The 22,345-nt window shown below is 36.8% G+C and overlaps 1 protein-coding gene across 2 annotated transcripts in view; it reads right to left on the bottom strand.

Annotated features, from left to right (window-relative positions):
• Positions 1–22,345, bottom strand: part of DDX10 (DEAD-box helicase 10) — a 288,326-nt gene that overhangs the window by 46,161 nt on the left and 219,820 nt on the right. The window lies entirely within an intron of this gene.

Below are 22,345 nucleotides of genomic sequence, written 5' to 3'. Positions count from 1 at the left end.
CTGTATTTTATCACAATTAAAAAAGACTAGTTAATATGCTCACTTTGCCGATTATACACAGGCACAAGCAAGTGCACACATGCTGACCTATGGAGTTTAAGCAAATTTCCTAAGATCACAGAACAAATTAGTGGTAGGATAAGCTTAGAGCTTTGGTTTTTCAGTCTTCCAGTCAAGGCCAGACAATGATACTCTCAGGTAAAGATTACGCATGTGTACAATGTATTTGGCAAGAGACGGCAAGAGACAGGCACTCCAGATTATCTTTCCTTTCCAACAGAAAGGCAACTAAGACAAGACATCAGGATGGACTTCAAATAGTAAACTGACAAACTCTTCTAAGTAAGTATTAGTTATAGACCTGGTGTGATTTTGGAATAGAATTCAGTGACAATTCTGATGAAGACCAGGAATGATGCTGCCTTAACAACAAACCCTAGATTCAGTTTTCTATCTCGGTATCAATCACGGAACTTTCAACTGTAAAACATGTATAGGTTAGCATTTCAGGATAAAGGAGACTGGTGGTAGACAGATACCGATGCATGCATTTATCATTATTCACAAGAGCACACCATAGGGGATGTACCTAAACCAATTTCTTCCCAAACAGGGCCTAGTGAGAGAAAAGTTAACACATGCTTTGGCAGGAAGAAAAAATGTGAGGGACTACTGCTCTGTAAATCACTAGTGCTAAACAACATCAAGGGGCTATGGATATCTTTAATTCTGGGTTCACTGGAATATTTGCTTATTTGTTTTGTCTTTTAAAAGTACAGGTGTGACCATTATCAGTATTCTTTAAAATACATAAACAAGTAGCAAGAACTGCTGTATAACAATTCCTTTTTGTAGCTATTTTCTTATGTATATAATCTACAGTAGTTAACATAATGACAACAAAGTGAATCCCCCATTAAAGTCGTTTTCAATAAACCTGCCTCTTATACTTCTGACTCACTGCCTCTGAATGTTTAAATTTGAGTGCATAATATATACAAACATTCCAGTACTGCAATGTAAATGGAGAGGAAGTTGATATACGGGTAACTTTTTCAGCACAAATGGCTTATTACAAACCAAAATGGAAGAAAACAACTTTATATTCCAGGCAGCAGGATGATAACTTTTGGTTTATTTAAAAACGCTTTACTGAATTTCCTGAATGCAGAATAGCTTGTAAGAGAAGCATCATGTATGTCTGGAGTCTGAGCATTTGTTCTATTAAAGTGGGACGTCGGTCTTTCCTCAGCTATTACCTCTGTATTAATTAGAACTACTGGTATTGCGGTTAAAATTCTAATCTCTTGAAATATTTTTGGTGATAATTGTTAAAATCAAGTGTTATAACAATATTGAGTGAGCCTATGTATTATTATTGTTATTATTATTTACATCTTATAAAGAGAAATCTCAGTAAGGACATAAAGAGTGATTATTTTATAAGATATGTGTTAAAATCAATATTAATGTATTACTGAAATACAGAAATATAATTCCTTTATTGCCTGAAAGCTAAATTTGAGTCCAGCTGCTATATAACATAACATGTAACAAAGAGAAAAACAGTGAATCCTTGATATCCACTGCTAAGATTTTGGGAAAAGATCGCTTGACAAGACACTAATGAAAATTTTTCTAACCTCACTGAGTTTACATTCATAGGAGAACATATAAGACTTCGATATAACACAACGGGACTAATAAAGCAATTCACAGGAAAAAAAAGTCATGCCTTGTGCACCACACTAAGCAAAAAAATAAATAATTCATTCAGTGATGGCATTTAATGCTCTGAAAATTTTTCTAAAGAGTATTTTTTACATTGGCTTAAGAAAACTCTTACACTTTTTAAAACAGAACTAACTTCATTGTTCATGTATTTTTAAGATTGGTCCCAGTATGCACTTTTTTAAATTACCCAGGTCAAAGCTTGTTTCTATTAATCAGAGTAGATATTCCAAACCTCACTAAACGTAAATTACAAATTACCTAAAATTCTAGCTTTTTCTTATTTTGATATTGCCCAAAATAACTCATGATCTCAAATAGACCAGAGCCTAAATGCCAACTACAAACCCAATATTCTAATAAGTTTATACGTAGGTGAGAAATTTCCAATAAAAAAAAGGGAAGAAAGCAATCACTCACCATTCTTTACAGCAGTAAATGAAGATCTTTTCTTCTTCAAAATGGAAATAAATTCTAAATTGCCCCCAAGTTCCCTTAAAATTCCAGATAATCATTTAATTGAAAAGTCACATAGTTGTTCTTTACTGGAAGTTTTAGATTTTTCAAGACAGTGTTTTACAAAAGAGTATGCCTAAATGAGCAAAATGCCACTTTCTAAGAAGTTTGCATTTTGTATCAACTTTGTTATTTACTCCACGATACTTTAGCAACAAAATCAAGTTTTATTTACAAAAATTAATAAGTCAGCTCTAAGATGAGCCATACTATTTTCGTAAATTTGCTCCATTATTTATTTTCAAGTTTATTGATATAAATTACAAATTAAAATTAGAAAAATCATGATCTACAGCACATAATAAGCAATGGCTCATCATGAAAAAAGACTGATAACTCTCATTTAAAATTGTATAAATATATGTTTTTAAATTCTACATAATAATCTCCATCTTAAGTGGAAAGAATGAATTTCCTACTATCAATTTCCTACATCTTTACCATCTTCACCTTAAAGACAATATGAATAAAGAATAAATTAAGAAAATTTACTTTGTATTTTCTAATTCTTACTCTTTCTGCTATCTTTAAAACCTCTCAGCATCACATAGTACCTCCTCTGCTAAAATATGACATGTACAGTCAAAATGTATTATCCTCATGCTCTCACAAGCTTCCTTTTTCTTTTTTAACCAAGAAATCAATTAACTAGTTCATGATTTTAATATTCAAATTAGGTTTTCATAAAATTCATTTGTGCAGTGAAAACCTTCAAATGCTGAAATTATCTAGTCTATCTCTTTACAGTTTGCCACAGACATTTATAAGTGGGTTTGAAGAGAGGTACAACTAAGATAATCAATTTCCATTCAGCAAGATAAAAGCAAAGAATATGCTTTATTTACACAGGAGAAACATATTTTGAGGAGATGAATACCTCGAAATCATAGCTAACTCATCCACTGCATAAATTTACACAAAATTTCTTATCTTCCATTAATTTCTTTGTTTGCAAAAAAATAGCTATCAATATCTAATATTCTATTTAACAACCAATGTTTCCCTGGTAAGGGGCTGACAAAAAGCAATTTCTGTATATCATTCAGGTGTTGAGCTAAGTAAGATTAAGTCACCTATCCATCTCGTAATTAGAGATAAAGAGTCGAGACTACAATCCTTAGAGCAATCCCAAGACCACTTATTTGAAAGACAGTTTATTTTGTGCAGTTTTCCAAAAGAATAGGGTAAGTAAATAAGCTGCGACCAGGAAAATAATAAAACAAACATTTTGATGCATTTCCTAAAGGTTTAGGCAATATAAGTAGGAAGACCAATATAATTATCTAAAGATTCAAATTTAAAGATAAAAAGAATGTTTAGAACATAAATATTTGTTTAATAAACAAATGAACAAATAGATGAAAACGTGTTAAAATGTCACATTTTACAGATAAGGAAATAGGATTAGAGAATGTTAGTATAGTTAGTGGGAAAACTAGGACTTAAATCTTTGGGTTTAAATATAAAATTAACAAAATTCTTTCCACAAAAGATAATTTAACCAAATATCTCTCATCTTCATCCATAATCAAAACTGCCAATTCAATGATGTTAACAATTATCTTCATGTATCAATATAAACCCTGAACAATCACTCTACCAAGAAGTTACCATACAAATTTAAGAACTCTCATGTGCACTTCATTTTTTCCTTCCTTTCTGCAGCAAGTATTTATTGATAATCTATTCTACGCCAGTTTAGTGGATGAAAGATTTCTATACAGTAAAGCACCTGCTAATAGAGTTACTTCACTAGTGTGGGCACACACACACAAGAGGAATCCAAGAGGGCAATGACGATTTCACAGAAGAGATTCAAAACAGTCTTGGGGATGAGTTAGAATGTACAGGGCAGAGGGCAAGGTACAGGGGCAGGAAAGAAGAGGGGGTTTTTGGTACAATGAAGGATGAGAAACAAGTACACAGGGCTAGTTTGGGAAGGGCCTTGAGTGCTAAGGAAATCGGGAATAAAGTCTATAAACCTAAGGTTATTAATCTTGTAAAAATAAGGACTTCTTTTATCACAAAAAATTGTGTAGATCCCTCTATCCTCTCAGCTCCTCCCAAATGATAGTAATTGTACATTCGTTATCTTTGAGACCACGTGTAATAACAAAAATTACTATGAATTTAGAGATCCTTTTTTAAGTGTATTTTCTACTAATTCTAATAGCAACAGCATATACTTTCAAGCGAGCACAGGCACACTGGAGATACTGCAGGTTCAGTTCCAGATCATCACAATAAATAGAGTCAATCTTTTTGCTGGTGGAGGGTCTTTCAATTTGTAAAAAAGCACATCTGTGAAGCGCAATAAAGCTAAGCACAAGAAAATGAGGTATGCCTGTAGTATGTATGCATGTATGTATGTATGAGACAATTATTCAGTTCAGTCATTTTAATTGAGGTGTGTTTTTTTAAATGCTGGTTGCACAAGCATTACTGCAGGATGATGATGTAAATGAAGATACCAACAGATGAGGTTCATAATATAAAAATTTCTTGAACGACAAAGGATATGGAACCACATCTGTTCTGATGACTACACAGGTGGAAGACAATGTAGCATTTCTCAGATCCATGTGCGGGCCTCCCAGGTCTGTCAAAGGTCTTCTGGAGACACGTGGAGCTACTACTGCTAACACTTGAACAGGCTGTGGATACTGCCAGCTGTGAGAAACTCATCTTTGCTAATTCCACAGGAGTTTTTTGTATTGTCCTGGTAGCTCTTCACCTCTCTGCCCCATGCCCTCCCTCCAAAATGTTCTGGAGATTTCTAGTTCCATGCCTGTTGCTCACCAAATTCAAGTAGCTAGTCGCACAATCTTGAGTGTAAATTACTGCAACATTGAGTGAATAGAAGGTCAACTGTATAGGTGAAGAATGCTTTAGCAGATGGGTTTAGAGCTTACCCAAGGTTCATTCCAGAGCTGCAGTAGGAATATAAGGTCCAGAGTAATGACATGAAGGGGACTGATTCACAACGGTACTTTGAGGCAAGGAAGTACAAAATTGTGGCACTTTTCTAAGAAGTCTACTTTTTCCTTGGGAGAGTGGTTAAGCTATCCACTCAGCCATATATCTTAAAAGGTCCACATTGGAAGGCTCCAATTATTAAAGGCATGCTTACTGCACACACAAGCATTGATTGAATAGACAGACTTACTTACCTGCCAGTCAATCCTGATTTCATTGGATACATTATCATCTCAGCCCTGTGTGGGCTCCTATGAAGGATTCAAAAGAGAGGAAAACATGTCTCTCAGGGGCCTGGAAGAACGCTGGTGGCTCAGGCACCACCACAGGATGACAATGCGATTGAAGGAAGCCAACAACAGACAAGTTTAGATATATACAGAGGGTGCCAAAAAAAAATGTTACACATTTTAAGAAAGGAAAACTGTATTAAAATTGTAATACTCAACACATACCGATAACAAAAGATGAATACAAGTCACGTTTGACTTTTGCAATTACAAGAGGTGCTCAAAGTGGTTACCATCAGTGTCCAGACACTTCTGATTACAGCAAGTTACTGCTTGAGCATTGTTGACCAGAGTGTCCACCTGTACACATTTTTTTTTGGCATTCCCGGTAGAAATCTCTCAGAATACTTAAAATTTATTTGAGAAAGCTGGCTGAAAACATAATTCCTGACCATCACAAAAGATGGGTAATGAAGTGCTCACACTACTGTACTGTGAGTATAACTGCTTTAGGAGCCAAAGGAGTTCTAAGAGGGCTGGAACACACAGGGAAGGCTTCATAGAAGGTGGGAAATTAAGATTTGAATAATGAGCCATATAAAGAAAGATGGTAAGTAAACACACACACACACACACACACACACACACAGAAAGAGAGAGAGAGAGAGAGAGAGAGAGAGAGAGAAAGAAATGCTACTGAACACAGCACAGTGCGGAGAGATTTACATTAGAACATATGTGTGTTGGAGGGGATAAAACAGGTGATATTTAGCAATTCGGCTAAACCTTAACCTAAGTTACAGCAGTTATGGTAGCATTTTCTTCCCTAGTCTCAATTTTCTGTTCTTTATTTCTGTATTTCCATGGTTCTACTTCATTTCTAACTTGTTCTAGCAATAAGCACAATGCTGAAGTAATAAAAAATTTTTTTTTTTGTATTTTAAAAAAAGCAGGAGTTGGCGAGGGTGTTGCAGCACTACCGGTACCAGGTGACAATCAGAAGACACTGAGAACAAAGCAGCCGCTCTAAAATAGCTGAGGGCATTTGCAACATATTGTCTGTAGATCCTACACGGGCTCCACTTGTCACTCCCAACGAGCTACTAGTAGGCGAAAGAAGAGTCTCTCTCTCTGCTACAGTTTATCACAGTGATATGGGCTGAAAGTGCCTCAACTGATGGCCTATTTATATAGGCTATTATCTTCTAAGCACAGAATGTGGGTACCATATTAAGTCTTAGTCTTTTCTCATTCTTACAGTAGATTATGATTATTTAAGACATTTCTATCAACTTATAGTATTTAGCCCTTGTAAAAGATATTAATAGTAAATTTACCACATACTCAGAGTAATAAAATTATCCAAGAACTTTGTCTAAGGCAGCCATGCCCCTACACTTTAACAAATACCTAAGATCTATTTGTCTGTTCTGTAACAGCTGATCAAGTGTCAGATAGTTTTATCTTTTTCAGGAGATTCAATTCCTCTTGGAAATCTCTGCTACAGAATAAAATTGCTATTCCTTAACCTACTTAATTATTGAAAACTTTTATTTTTAAAGACTTGGTATGCTATGCATTAAATTTTCTTTATAATGCCTCAAAGTGTCAGAACAATCACTTATATTTACAATGTGGCTATTCAAACCAAATTTCTAGAAACAACATTCTTTTTTCTCAGGCTTCTTTTTCTTTTTCAATTTTGGCTCTGCTGAAATTGTGAGTTGCTCTTCAACTCTGGTTTACTTCTTTCACAGCAACCATAAAAGTACACAGTAAATTACTATTGCTATAACTAAATAACCTTTTCAAGGTTTCTTTATATATTGCTATAATTAGAGTTAGTCTAATACGGGCTACAGAATTTAGCATCTCTTGTATCTGTCAACTGTTTGCATCTGTCTGATACAAACTGTGCTCTGGCTCAAGTTTTATAAGTTGTAAGTGCTTTGAGGTCATAAATAAACTAAAACCTCCATTATTCAAACACAACTAACAATAATCTTCAATTAAGAGAAGCTGGGGGACTTTTAGGTCAAAGAAGCATTATGTGGTATGGGTCATACAGATTCAGCTCCATCTCCTGTCATTTTGACATCTACAAATGGTGTATCATTATAAAAGCTGAGGAAGATAACCTGGAAACACTGTAAGATATTGAATTACTAAGGAAAGGTAATATCAACAAGAATTCTGATATTGTATAATCAATATAGTTAGTTTACAAAGCATGTTTTTACTATGTTGACTCAATTCTCAAACAAATCTATTTGATGGGCCTTTATTTCTGTTTAATAGACAAGGAAAGTAAGATTCAGAGATCTTAAGTATCTTGGTCTATGGCCATAATGCCAGTAAATGGCAGGGTCTGTACTGAAACTGGGTCTTCCAACTACAAATTCTGTTTTTATCACTAAATCACAATATCTTGTGTAATGGAAAACTAGATTTTAACCATCGAGATGAACACCAAGAATATCTACTGGTTAGGCATCAAAAAAAATTTTTTTTCTAAAAGAGGGGGTGGATTTGATAAATGTCAGATATATGTTGGCCAACATAACTACAATTCTAAGAGGGTGGTGGCATATGCATTGAACATGTGTAAGTATTTTAAGATAATTAAGGCCATGCATGGTATTTGCAGGTGTAAATAAAAACACATTATTTGAATTTAATTTGACATTTCATAGAGAAAGATGATTTTTATAGTTCAGGGCCTGTAATATCAATTGTTTGGCACCTTTATTTTAATTCTAATCATTATCCCCCTGCTGAGAAGATTTGTTTATGAAGTGACTGACAAGGCTATTAAAATCCATGAGTCATCTCATCTTAAAAATAAGGCTAAGCACTAAAACCACTATCTGAAACAAAGCAATAGCCATACCCTCTGATCGAAAAGCTATAAAAATCATGAGTAATTTAGTAACTAAAAAGGAGGAAAACAACTTCAATATATTTCTAACCACTGTCTTTAGTGGACTATGATTTTTAGGTTACTTTAGATGTGAATTCATTCTTGGCACCAAGAGAACTCACTAGTGATCTGCTCAGAGCCTAACAAACTTCCTGTACTAAGAAAAGAAAGTTTTTCTAAGGGGAAAAAAAGAACAACAAAAGTAGAACAAAACAAAAATAAGAGCCTTTTCCCAAGCAACTAATTTGCTACACAGAGACAAAAATGAAAAAAGAAAACAAAAATCTCTAAAATTTTAAGAAATGCTTCGGTAGTATTCTGTTGGAAATGGGTACTTAATTCTAAACATCAATAGCCTTGACTTTTATATTGAGTAAAGCAATATAGTACGTGATACCTGCATGGCCTATGTATAATACGACAGTAAAGGTCCCACATTCAGAAGCTTCAAGATACAGAAAAGAAATTTCTGCCATTTCTCTATGAATATAAAAATTTGCTAATTTGTAGATATTTCCAAAACTATAACACATGTAAATAACTAGTTATTCTATTTCTGTTTCCAAGCAATATATCATTTTCCAAAATTTATATATTCAAAGAAAGAAGAAAGGAGGATGTGATTATGTGTAGCCCACAAAACAAAATATGTAAATACTTCACTAAGTTAAAGTAGCAGTAGTAAAAGGGATAGCCTTCAAATGTCCAGTATAGCACATGCATTTTCAACTACTGAGATTAGTTTCTTGTGACTAATGGAATAAAGTTTGCTAGTAAACAATAAGAATAACAACAACAAAAACAAGACCACAGATTCAAAGAAAGATCATCTTAATTTGGTAAACAACTGAAAAATGTTTGTTTGATCTGTATTGAAGAAACATATCTCTTAACGGCTATCAGGTAGTTTTAATTTGTTTCATTTCAAATAAATAAAAGCTACTTTATTTCTGGTGTTTGATATACTGATGTCACTGATAGTTTTGATGTCAAAGGAGGCAAAGGAATACTATAAATAGCATTTAAATGAGGATGGATTTTCCTTGGCAAAATTCAGTATTCCTTTCAGAAGAGCCCATATTTTAAGTGGGTAGAGGGAGGCTCTTTACTTTCTGTTCACCAAAAACCTGGTAATAAAGAATGGATTTGTTTTCAAGAATTTTAATTTTTCAGGAGGTTCATCACTAGAACATAAGGAGTCAGCGAGAAAAAGAAAGGGGGAGTAAGGAGACAGGGAGAGAAAGGGTAAAAGGGAAGGGGAAAAGGGGAAGCAGAAGGAAGGGAAAGGGGAGGCAAGGAAGAGGAAGAAGGAAGAAGGGAAGACAGAAGACAGAGTGGGAGAAGAAAGAAAGGGAAAAGGGGACAAGGGGAGAGACGGGGGAGAGAGAGAAAGGAAGAACTAGTATGTGGATTTTGGGAAAGAGCATTCTCAGAAGAGGGACCATCAAATGGAAAGTCCCAGAGGTAGCAATGAGCTTGGTACTTGCAAGAAACTCCTAAGGTTTTGACTCAATTAACTGAATAAATGACGATGCAATAAACTGTGATAGGGAAGAGTTGGAGAGATGCAGACTTAGCAGAAATGGGGATAAGAATTTGTAAATCAACTATTTAGCTTGCATTTTCAACTCGGAATGTCTTGCCTTTCCAGTTTCTCATTTAACTGCAATGGATGGCATTGGTTAAATTACTGCAAGGTATAGTAAGTTTCTAAATTGTTAGGAAGGATGGATTCTCTGTCTTTGAGTCTGTTTTGAAAATGACTCACCTACCATGGGGGAGAGAATAGAATACCTTAGAAACTGTCCATAAATGAAGATGAATTCACATGCTACCCATTACATAACATCCTCTTATGCTTTCTCAACAATGGAGATCATTTAAATTCTTATCATTCCTTTGGATTGTTGATCTTAAAAGCTTATCAATTTCCTTGCTCAGCATGGAAAAAAAAGGTTTGTTTAGCTATGATAAATTTGAAATGTCTAACAGCCACCCAAGTGAAAATATTAAGCAGGCAGTTAAATATATGAAGCAGGAGCTCAAGAGAGAGATGAAATCTAAAGATATAATTTAGGATTCATCAACAATGGAATGATATTTAAAGTGCTAAGAATGAATCAGATCACCAGGGGATAAGTGAAGACAGACAAGAAGAGAGGTCCAAGGACTGAGGCAAAAAGCATTACAACAATTAGAAGTCTAGACATAGAAAAGAAGTTAGTAAAAAAGATGGAAAGGTTTCCAGGGAGATTTTCCTAACTTGAAGTTCTGAGAGGTTTCAAAAACATAAACAATTGGGTCAGCTGCTGCAAAGTCCAGTACAATAAAGACTGGGAACTGACCACTTGATAAGATGGAAGTTGCTGATGATTGTGAAAAGAAACATTTCAGTGGAGGTATAACATCTGAGCAAGTAGCCTGAAGAGATGAGGGATGAGGAAGTGGTTATAGAAGCACAGAAAAAATTCTGTGGAGTTTTACTATCAATGGAAATTGATAAACATGGTAAAAATAAGGAAGAATGTAGAAGTTAGGAAAAGATTTTTCCCCCTATTATGATCAGAGACATAACGTTTGCATGCTAATAAGAATGATCTGGCAAAGAGGAAGAAATCAATGTTACAGAAGAGACAGGAGACAATTCAAGAGCAAAGTTCCTGAGTAGAAGAGAAGGGACAGGATTAAGAAGTACAAATTGGCAGTTACAAAATAGTCATGAGGATGTAAAGTACAGCATAGGGAATATAGTCAATAATACTTTAATAACTATGTATGATGTCAACTGGGTACTAGACTTATCTGGGGGATCACTTGTAAGTTATATAAACATCTGAACACTATGCTGTACACCTGAAACTAATTGAATATTGAATGTCAACTGTAATTGAAAAATAAGAGAAGATCCATTTTGGCAGAGTCGATAAGCACTGTGCCTGCTTCCTCCATCGTGAACACATTAAAATTACAACTAAATTACAGCACAGTGAACCTGTAGAACCATCTGAAGTCTGGCTGAACAGGAGTTTTATAACTAAGAATATGAAGAAACTGCCACATTGAGACTGGTAGGAGGGGCAGAGACATACAATGGGCTGGCCCCAAACCTCCTGTGACAGATGAAAATAAGGAGAGCTACCTCAGCCACAGAGGTTCCCCACAGAGAGGTAAGGGACTCCAGTCTCACATCAGGGTCCCCAGGCAGGTGTACCGGGACCAGGAAGAGGAGCCCCCACAATATCCGGCTGTGAAAAACAGTGAGATGGAAGGCTGTGGGAAACCCAGATGTCCTCTTAAAAGGCCTGCACAGACTTGCTTGCAGACACTCACCCTTGGCTCCAGCGGAAGGAGAGTGACTGGGGGGGGGGGTTGGCGATATACGGGGAAGGACTGAATTATGTGGCTTTCAGGTGGGGATTGGAGTTGATATTTGCCCTGTGTGAGGTCCTCCTCCCATTGATCAGTGAGTAGGCACCATCTTTCCTGTGTGGAGCCCTCCCCCATATCCATGGCCAAAACTGAATCTGAATTGGTCTGGGGGGGGGGGTTGGCGATATACGGGGAAGGACTGAATTATGTGGCTTTCGGGTGGGGATTGGAGTTGACATTTGCCCTGTGTGAGGTCCTCCTCCCATTGATCAGTGAGTAGGCACCATCTTTCCTGTGTGGAGCCCTCCCCCATATCCATGGCCAAAACTGAATCTGAATTGGTCTGGTGAGCTACCCCAGCTCCACCCTGGTGACTTACTGAGACCCCGCCACACCCAAGTCCTCGCACCACACAAGGCTTTATCAGCGGCTGAACTTTACGGGAACCTGCAGCTGGCAGCAGGCCTGTGTGTGTCCTGGTTTTTTACAGAGCTACCCCAGACCTGGAACTGGCAGAAGCCATTCTCGGTTCACAGTGTGGCCTCTCCCATGTGCCTCCAGGTCTAATACAGGCAGTGACCAAGCGAGGATTGCTTTGTAGCTCATACCTGGTAGTCCCTGCCCGGTGACAGGCAGTGACTGACATGGGTCTGCACTGAGCACCCTCCCAAGAAGCCCCAGAACCAACATACTTGGAGGTGAGCTTCAGACCACAGCAGAGCACCATCCATTAGCCCCACAAGTGGCACACCCAAAGGGTGGTCACAACAGGCATTAGCGCCCACTGGAGTGAATCCCACTCGATGTGGTAAGCTCTCTGTACAGCAGCCCATAAGCTGTGGACGTGGGCTGTCAGCCTGAGGGTCTGTCCCACTAACTGACATACCAATAGTAATCAAGGCTAAATTAAAACAGGAGGGCACACACAACCCACACAAGGGACACTCCTGAGCACACAGCACAAGTGACCAGGGAGACTGTGCCAGGGCCCCACAGGGCACATACCACATACAGAAGGCCACCTGGCCAAGACTGGAAGACACAGCAAATCTACCTAATACAGAGAAACAAACATAGAGAGGCAGCCAAATGAGAAAACAAAGAAATATATCTCAAATGAAGGAACAAGAGAAAATTCCAGAAAAATAACTAAACGAAAAGGAGACAAACAACCTACCAGAGATAGTGTCAAAACACTGGTTATAAGGTTGCTCAGAGAATTTAGTGAGAAATTCAACAAAGAGATAGCAAGCATAAAAATAACACAGAAACCATAAAAAAGAACAAGTTAGAAGTGAAGAATAAAATAACTGAAATAAAGAATGCACTAGAAGGAGTCACCAGCAGATTAGATGTAGACCAGTAGACAGATGAAGCAGAGGATCAAATCAATGATTTGGACGACACAGTAGCAGAAAACACCCAATTAGAACAGCAGAAAGAAAAAAGAATCCAAAAAAAAATGAGGATATTTTAAGAGGCCTCTGGGACAACATTAAGTGTAACAACATTCGCATCATAGGTGTGCCAGAAGGAGAAGAGAGAAAGCAAGGAATTGAGAACCTATTTGAAGAAATAATGACTGAAAACTTTTGGAACCTGGCGAAGGAAACAGACATACAAGGCCAGAAAGCATAGAGGGTCCCAAACAAGATGAATCCAAAAAGGCCCATACCAAAATACATCATAATTAAAATGGCAAAGGTTTAAGACAAAGAAAGAATCTAAAAGCAGCAAGAGGAAGGCAACTAAGTAACTTATAAAGCAGCTACAAGACTGCCAGCTGATTTCTGAGCAGAAACTTTGCAGGCCAGGAGGGGTTGGCATGAAACCGTCAAAGTGATGAAAAGCAATGACCTACAACTAAGACTACTCTACCCAGCAAAGCTATCATTTAAAATTGAAAGACAGATAAAGAGCTTCCCAGTCAAGAAAAAGCTAAAGGAGTTCATCACCACCAAACCAGCATTACAATGAAAGTTAGAGGGACTTCTTTAAGACAGAAAAAAGAAATTAAAACTATGAATAATAAAATGGCAACAACTATGTACCTATCAACAATTATTATAATTTCAATGTAAATGGATTAAAGAATCCAATCAAAAGACAGGGGGCCTGAATGGATATGAAAACAAAACTCTTACATATGCTGCCTACAAGAGACTCACTTCAGATTGAAAGACACACACGGACTGAAAGTAAAGGGATGGAAACAGTAATTTAATGAAAAAGGAAATGAAAAAAAAAAAAAGCAGGGGTAGCAATACTTAATACTAGACAAAATAGACTTTAAAATAAAGGCTATAAAAAGAGACAAAAAAGGCCCCAGTAATCCCACTTCTGGGTATTGATTCAAAGAAACCCAAAACGCTACTAACGAGGGGACATGTGAATCCATGTGTTCATTGCAGCATTGTTTACAATGGCCACGATGTGGAGGCAGCCTGGGTGTCCATCGATGGAAGAATAGATAAAGAGGAGGTGGTACATATAAATAGTGGAATATTGCTTGGCCATGGAAGAGAATGATTTCTTGCCATCTGTGGTGGCATGGAAGGACCTAGAGGGTATTGTGCTGAGTGGAGTATGTCAGACAGAGAAAAATGGATGCAATGTAATTCCACTTATATGTGGAATCTACAGAACAAAACAAACAAAACAGAAACACACTCATAGAAACAGAGAGCATTTTAATGGTTGCCAGATGGGAGGTGGTGGGTGAAAAAGAGGAAGGGACTAAGAAGCACAAATGGTTGTTACAAAGTAGTCATGGGGATATAAAGTACAGCATAAGGAATATAGTCAATAATACTGTAATAAGTATGTATGGTGTCCGATGGATACTAGATTTGTTGGGGTGATAGATGGGAGGGTTGGGGGCTGGGTGAAAAAGGTGAAGGGATTAAGAAGTACAAATTGGTAGTTACAAAACAGTCATGGGGATGTAAAGTAAAGCACAGGGAATACAGTCAGTGATATGGTTATAACTATGTATAGTGCCAATGAACACTAGACTAGTCAGTGGGATGACTCCTTAAATTATATAAATGTCTAACCACTATGCTATATACCTGAAATTAATATTGAATGTTAACTGTAATTGAAAAATTTTAAAAACGGGGGAAAAAAGGGGAATAAGAGGTTCAAATTTCCAGGTATAAAACAAATGTCATGGGATGTAAGGTACAGTATGGGGAATATAATCAATAATATTGTGACAGCATGGTACAGTGTCAGATGGTTGCTGGACTTATGGTGATCAGTTCTTTAGGTATATAAACATTGAACAACTATGGTGTACCCCTGAAACTGATATAATGTATGTTAGCTATATTTTTTAATAAAAATCTTAGAGAAAGAGATAGAGAAAGAGAGAGAGGAAGGAAGGAAGGAAGGAAGGAAGGAAGGAAGGAAGGAAGGAAGGAAGGAAGGAGGGAGGGAGGGAGGGAAGGAGAAGGGATGGGATCCAGTGCTCAGATAGAGAAGCTGGCCTTGGATTGAAGCTGGGACAATTTATGGTAACAGATGTAAAGGCACAGACGCAGGAACAAATATATAAAAAATAAAAACAATCTCTTTGATTATTACTGTTTTCTCAGTAGTAATCTGAGAAATTCTTTCAGTGATTGATCTTTTTCTGCAAACCTTTCAAGTGACCATGTAAGGTATATGGCCTACTGAAAACAGGACCAGCCAGGAACTTGGGTTCTGACAAGTTTAGTTCACCACCTAAACACCACCAGCCAAATCTCCTTTCTTATCTGTATTATAGCACCTTAGTTGCCCAATTTACCTCATGGAGTGTTGTGAAAGTATGTACAAGCTATTTTATAGTCATTTAGAAACCACAATAAGTGTCACAAATATACATAGTGATATGGTGTGGGCTGTAGAAAATTTATATAGGAATACTTAGCGACTGATATGGGTAGGATGTTGAGATTTGGAATGTTATTTTAGATACTTCTTGAGGGCCGGCCGAGTGGCTCAGCTGGTTAAGAGGTCGCTTGGGACGCCAGCTCTGAGCAGCAGGACCCCAGTTCAGATCCCACATTGAGGGCCAGTGATGTTCGCCCTCTACAGCTAAGATGATGAACAACAGCTCAACCTGGAGCTGGGCTGCTGTGAGTCTCCGGTGACGGCGTAGGCTGCAGCAGGGCTGCAGTGGGCTGCCGTGAACTACGTGAGTGACTGGCAGCCAGCGGGAGCGGCCGGCAGCAGGCAAGAGCTGCCAACCAATGACCGGCGACCGACTGCCTCACCCGGGAAGAGCGCAATGATGGTGCCAACATGGGCCAGTGAAGCGACATCCTCCTCAACTAGACTGAAGAACAAAACAGCAATTTGTCTACCTGTCTGTTCCCCTTCCCCGATTCTCCAACGCTGTCCCCCTACCCCAATTCCCCCAAAAAAATCTTTACAAAAAAGGTAGATACTTCTGAATTAGAAATTCACAGGATCATGGACTGTTTAAGTTAGAAGGCAGTGTAATGGAAGTGGTCAAATCATGAGTTTTAGAGGCAGGTGGTGAGTGTGGGTGGGTGTTGGTGGAATACCATCTCTACCATTTACTATAAGGTTAATTGTTTAATCTCTACTAGACATCAGTTTATCTTTAAATGGGGTAGGGTGACAAGGGAACCTGCCTCATCAAGTAGCACATTTGTGCAAGTACTCAAGAAATGTTAGCAATTGTGGTTATTACTAAAAATAATCTAGTTCAGCCTCCTCCTAGTACAGAAGTGGTCACAAAATTGGGGGCTGCAGATCGTCTCTCAAGTCACAGTCACACACCCTACTACTACTTAGTTGGAACATTTATTTCTTTAGTGCCTGTTCTTCTAGACAACACTTGTTTAAATAAAGCAAGCCCCAATAAGGTGTCATTTGCATATATTCTACAGAGGTGAAAAACTGCAAAATTAGTCATATCATGTTACCCTTCAAGTCTATATATTCCCTGAAAGTAAAGTAAACAGCACATATGATTATCTGGAATTTCATTCCATGATAGACAGGTCTAAAGCCAAAAAACTATTAATTTTCCTGTGATTCTCATAACTAGTATTACAGAAAAAAATAAAGACTTGAAATATGATCACTGCTCTTATGAGTCATACAGGCAAAAAGGTATCTTCAATTTTCTTTGGTATTCCAACCAAACATAATTAGCAACCTGCTGAGCTACAACTCAAATTTTAATGAAACTAATAACAGTGTCCTTAAACAAAGAGCATGTTAGGAAAACACACACAAACACAATACATTCACTTATGGTTTTTAAAATCAATGTTTAAAGGTTTTAATGATAATCATTTTAAATGGTAGGTAGAACAACGAGGAATGAATGCAGAGAAAGACTATTGAATCATAGAATTTTAGATGTGAAAGCAACATTTTAAAAATAAATGAGGAAATGTTAAAGACCCAGAGATTTTAAGTTAAAGGTCATGTCACTGGCCCAGAATAAGCAAGAAGCATGGTATCCTACTCCTGCCCACTGCACTGAATACTTTTTTATTAGAATATTTTTGTACTATATTATTAGCTAAAATACATATTCTGTAATTTCATAAAGTACTAAGAGAACTAGAAACTCAAGTTAACAAAGACACAAGAAACATAAAAATCTAATCTCCCATTTGTCAATGAAATGCAACAAATTTTACACTTTATCTACATAATGTTATAGTTTAAAATATGTTTCAAATTACCTTATTAACTACACAATTGAGGATTATCTGCTTACCTTATGGCTATCTCCATGAAATTATAATGAGGTTTTAAAATGTGTTTCTTCACAATGTCAACTCCAACACAGTCTAGTTGAACAGATTACTGACGTCCTTGTTTCACCCTAATCCCCTGGACTAAGCTTGCCCTTCTCTAACCACTGCCTCCATTTCTGGGTGAGATGCGGAATTAGAACTTGAATGGAACACTCTGAGATCATAATAGTGGAGAATTATCTTCTAAAATTAGCACAAAAAAGGGACCATTTCTGTCTGCCTGCTTCCAGATTTTAAAACATTAGGGGACAGATTTTGAGCAAACACATTTTCGTGAAGCATAGTACAGAAAAGCTAGAAAGTGACTTCAGAGAATTCTGAAGTAATTTGGACTATTTCATCTAGTACAGGGAGGATGGGATGTTTTTACTTTTCTTTCTCCCTCACAATTCATAATTACTTCATGGTTAAGCAACCCTCATGATGCTCAGTCCTCTACCAGGATGTAAACAAAGTTAATAAAAGTAAATTAGTTTTAGACCTGACAATTGGACCACTTGTTAGTGAGTCTTCTAATGGTTTGCTCTTGAAGGATATTCTACCACAGGATAAAACGACACTTAAGAATTCTACACAGACTCTATTTATTTAAGATACATTTCTTATTACTACAAAAGGATGACTTTGTATTATTGAATTAAAAGGGTTAACACTATTCAAACTATAACCTTGTTGTGAGACAGAAATGAAAGAGAGGGAGAGAGGGAGACAGGGAGAGAGAGAGAGAGAGAGAGAGAGAGGTGTTCCCAACAGCTTAAACAAGAAGAAAGCAGGAAGCCTTTAGTTTAGGGACTACCCTAGACCACTTTTCCCACTTTTTCTTAAAACCTAAATAAAACTGGGGAAAATATAACCTGACATATTACTAAATAAAAACTAATATAGTAAGGGCTAAATGATAAATAGAAAAAGTTCTAGAATGAGGCAAACCCAACTTCAAATCCCAGCTCTCATAGTTGCATGACTTCAGTTAAATGATTTAATCTTTCTGAAGCTATTTCCTCTTCTGTCAAATTGGGATGATACCTAGGATACCATACATTTAGAGAAAGGATTAAATGAGATGGTGTACAGGGAACCCCTGGCCAATCAAGTACACACGTTTTAGTTTCCTTTCTCTCCCCTTTCCCTCACCATATTTAAAATGGAAAAAATATATGTATTTGTAAAGCAAGATCTTTACTGGCCAGGTAGGTGTTTGGAAATGAAGTTCTGGGTCCAAAATGTTGAGAAAAATGAGAAGCACTCAGATTAGGAGATGGGGGTGGGGGGATTACAAAATAAAGTGAAAACAATCCATGAAGTATCTAATTAGATTTCTAAACAGGAACTTTCATTTTAGCTACTAAGAAAAAAGAAGATTCTTAACCAACAGCCCACCAGACACAGTGAGAGCAGCACTGTGGTAGGATTACCTTACAGAACTATGCTAGACTGGCGAACAGGGTACCACAGGGCTGCCACGTTGCACAATTCCAAAAGACATCATTAGCATTATATTACATGTGAATTATATCCCCTGGAAAATAATTCTAAGAGTTTGGAGCCTTTTAGAAAGCTTTGTAGCAGTATGATTTGATGCAACAGGAATCTCAAACTGGAGTGGATGGCAATGGTAAAGATGACGGAAAAGGAAATGTCAACATGCTTAAGGAAGGATGCACTGGGTGGTTGTGACTAGTCCCTTGAGAGTAAAATTAATGAATATTCTCTACACCTGAAAGTAGCTCATAGAATCCTTGTTTCTAACAGGTAATACGTTAAAAATATGTCTAACCGTTTTGCAATTAATGGTAAGATAGACAATTTTAAACTAATCGTCAAAAAATGACCTTGCCTAAAAACAGAAACAAAAAGTTGCAACAAAGAGCTAATTATTTATAGTTCTGATCTCTAACCAGCAAAACAACCTTTCCTCCTTTCCATCAAGCACAGTTTTATAAAGAATATAAATTATGATCCTGTAATACCCACAGTACTTAAAATATCACATATACACAGAATTTAAAGGGCTCCTAAGAAGGCATTTACTCAGCCCCTTTCCCAGAAAAGATGGTGCCTGACCTCCTCCTCCTCTTGAAATTTCCAGACACCCCACAGCTCTTATGGTAAGCCAGTTTAAGGTGTCTAACCTAATTCTTTCTGACAACAGTTTAGGCTCAGATATTTTTGTCCTGTACTAAAAGAAAATGGAGCTATCATGACCATCTGAAAAATATACTTTTATATATTTCTGATTGTTATTAAACCTTCTCAAATTCTCTTCTCCTCTAGGGTAGATGCTTTTAATTCCTTTAACTTTGTTTCACAAAGTATATTTTTCCAGATTGTTTCACCTCAAATATCAGGCTTGCCATTATAACCACAGTGTGCTTACTCATCTTTAATTCATATCTAAGGGTTCCACATCATCAAATTGATCTATCAAAAAAAAACCTTACACAAACCCAGTCTTCCTATAGAAAGCAGTCATGAAACCTAACAGTGTCCCTATCTTGTAGGGGAGGGGGAAAACTACCATTAAGCTACCAGTTTGACTATTCACAGAGCATTCTACAGGATAAAAATACTGAATCCTTTTTGATGCTATACCACATGCATTTGTGCTCACAATGCATGTGGTACTCAAGAAAGTGAACGTTTAAAGAGCACTTCAAAAATGATTATGGGGACGTTTTAAACACAATATATTTGGCTTAGTTCAGAGAAAGCAAAAAGGTGCATAAGTGTCTATAAATACAGTGGTAGTCATAAAAATAAAGATTTTTTTTTCAAGTCAAAGAAGAAAACAATGTAAAAATGCTTTAAGCTATAAAAGGAAAATTCAAGGTCAACATTAGAAAAGACTCATTAGCATGGTAGAAAAAAAGCTCTTCCCAGAAATAGTTAGAAGTACCACTTGGGAGGAGCTTTGATTAAGTGCTTAAAGAATTAGGGAGTTTTACATGTGTCTGGAGTCTGGGCCAGATGTCCAGTGCTATCTTTCTAAAATATAAATCAGATCATGTCACTTTCCTGTTTAAAACTCTACAGGGTTCACTATTAAGTACAGCTCAACCCTGGAGCTCCCTTTTCCCCAAATGCCTACATTTTCTTTGTTTATAACAAAGCCTACAATTCTTCATTGTCCAGCTAAAATGATTCTGTGATGTGAATGTATCTATCATACTTACTATGCCCTGATAATTTTTTTAATATGTTAGAGAGTGAGCCTCTTAAAGACGAAAATGAGGTCTAGTTAATGTTCATATATCCAGTGCTTAATACAATGCATGGACTAAACGCCCCCCCCCCATTCATATTTTGAAGCCCTAACCCAATGGGCCTGTACTGGAAACGGGGTCTTTATTGTGGTAATTAAGGTTAAATGAGGTCTAATAGGACTGGTGTCCTCACATGAGGGAGACATATCAGAGTTCTCCCTCCCATAACATGGGAAGGCGGCTATCTACAAGCCTAAAAGAAAGGTTTCACTAGAAACCAATCCTAACAGCACCTTGATCTTGGACTTCTAGCTTCCAGAACTGTGAGAAAATAAATTTCTGTTGTTTATTTAAAATTAAATAAATTTCTGTTCTGTTGTTAAATACCAGTCTGTGGTATTTTGTTATGGCAGCCTGAGCTGACTACTACAAATGCCAAGAAAGCATTTTCTCAAATAGAGTGTTTTTCAAAGCTAGTCTTAAAAGACCCACAAATTAGATTTTTTTTCAATTATTAGCCCATATTGTCTTAAAGTTGGAAAGGTATGCAATTATACCCATATAAACCTACCCTTGATGCAGGTAGGCTTTATATTGGAAAGCTGTAGCTACTGTGTTTTTAATATGATTTTTGCTTTTTTCCTTAAATCAATTATAAGAAAAAAGTTTCAATGTTAGTATTTAGCCCCAAAATGAACCTTTTAAGATTTTTTTGATAATTTTTATATTTTCTGTTTCTTTTTAAAAATATTAAAGTCTGTATAAAACAAAACAAAACAAAACCCAAAAAAACCTAGCCTTGATATGTGTAAGCAGCAGCAAAACATTTGATATGGTCACCTTGGAATAAGGGGCATTCTGACAAGGCTAATTTGATGAAGTCATATCAGAATGACCCCATTAGAAGGCAAAGTCAATTTTTTTTCTAATTAACAAAGTACGTATTATGTGTCGAGAAAGCAATGACTCTTAACCTATTCTTGCCTGTCACCTATCCAGAATTGGCAAGAGTGGTCAGGTTAGGAGCAGGGTTGCCTATCTAATTGTCATAACTCAATAACAAAAACAGGTAAAAGTAATGGATTTCTGTTTGCCTTGTTTTGTACTTCAGCATTTCTCTGTATCAAAACAGCCAAGCCAAAAGTTATATAACCATGTGTTACTAGCTGCTTCTAAAGCCTATTACAATTCTGACTCCATGATCTTTCATTGGTAGGAGCAATGCAGAGTTACTGTTTCAGGAAGATTATACAGTTGACCCTTGAACAACACACGTGTTGGGGCACTGACCAATCCCCCTCCCGCACAGTCAAAAACTGACATATAATTTTTGACTCCCCCAAAATGTAACTAACTACTAATAGCCTACTGTTGATATTACCAATAACATAAAGTTGATTAACACATATTTTGTATTTTATATGTATTATTACTATATTCTTACAATAAAGAGAAAAAAAAAGAAAACGTTAAGAAAAATCATAAGAGAAAATATTTACTGAAAAAAATCCTCATATAAGTAGATCCACACAGTTGAGACCTGTGTTGTTCAAGGGTCAGCTGTATTTACCCCCAGCACTTCATGCTGGAATAAACCCAAGAAGTACTCAA

The sequence above is a fragment of the Hipposideros armiger genome, unplaced genomic scaffold (assembly GCF_001890085.2).
Source record: "Hipposideros armiger isolate ML-2016 unplaced genomic scaffold, ASM189008v1 scaffold_580, whole genome shotgun sequence".
Lineage (NCBI taxonomy): Eukaryota > Metazoa > Chordata > Mammalia > Chiroptera > Hipposideridae > Hipposideros > Hipposideros armiger.
The sequence above is the reverse complement of the archived record's forward strand: the minus strand, read 5'-3'. Positions and strand labels throughout refer to the sequence as shown.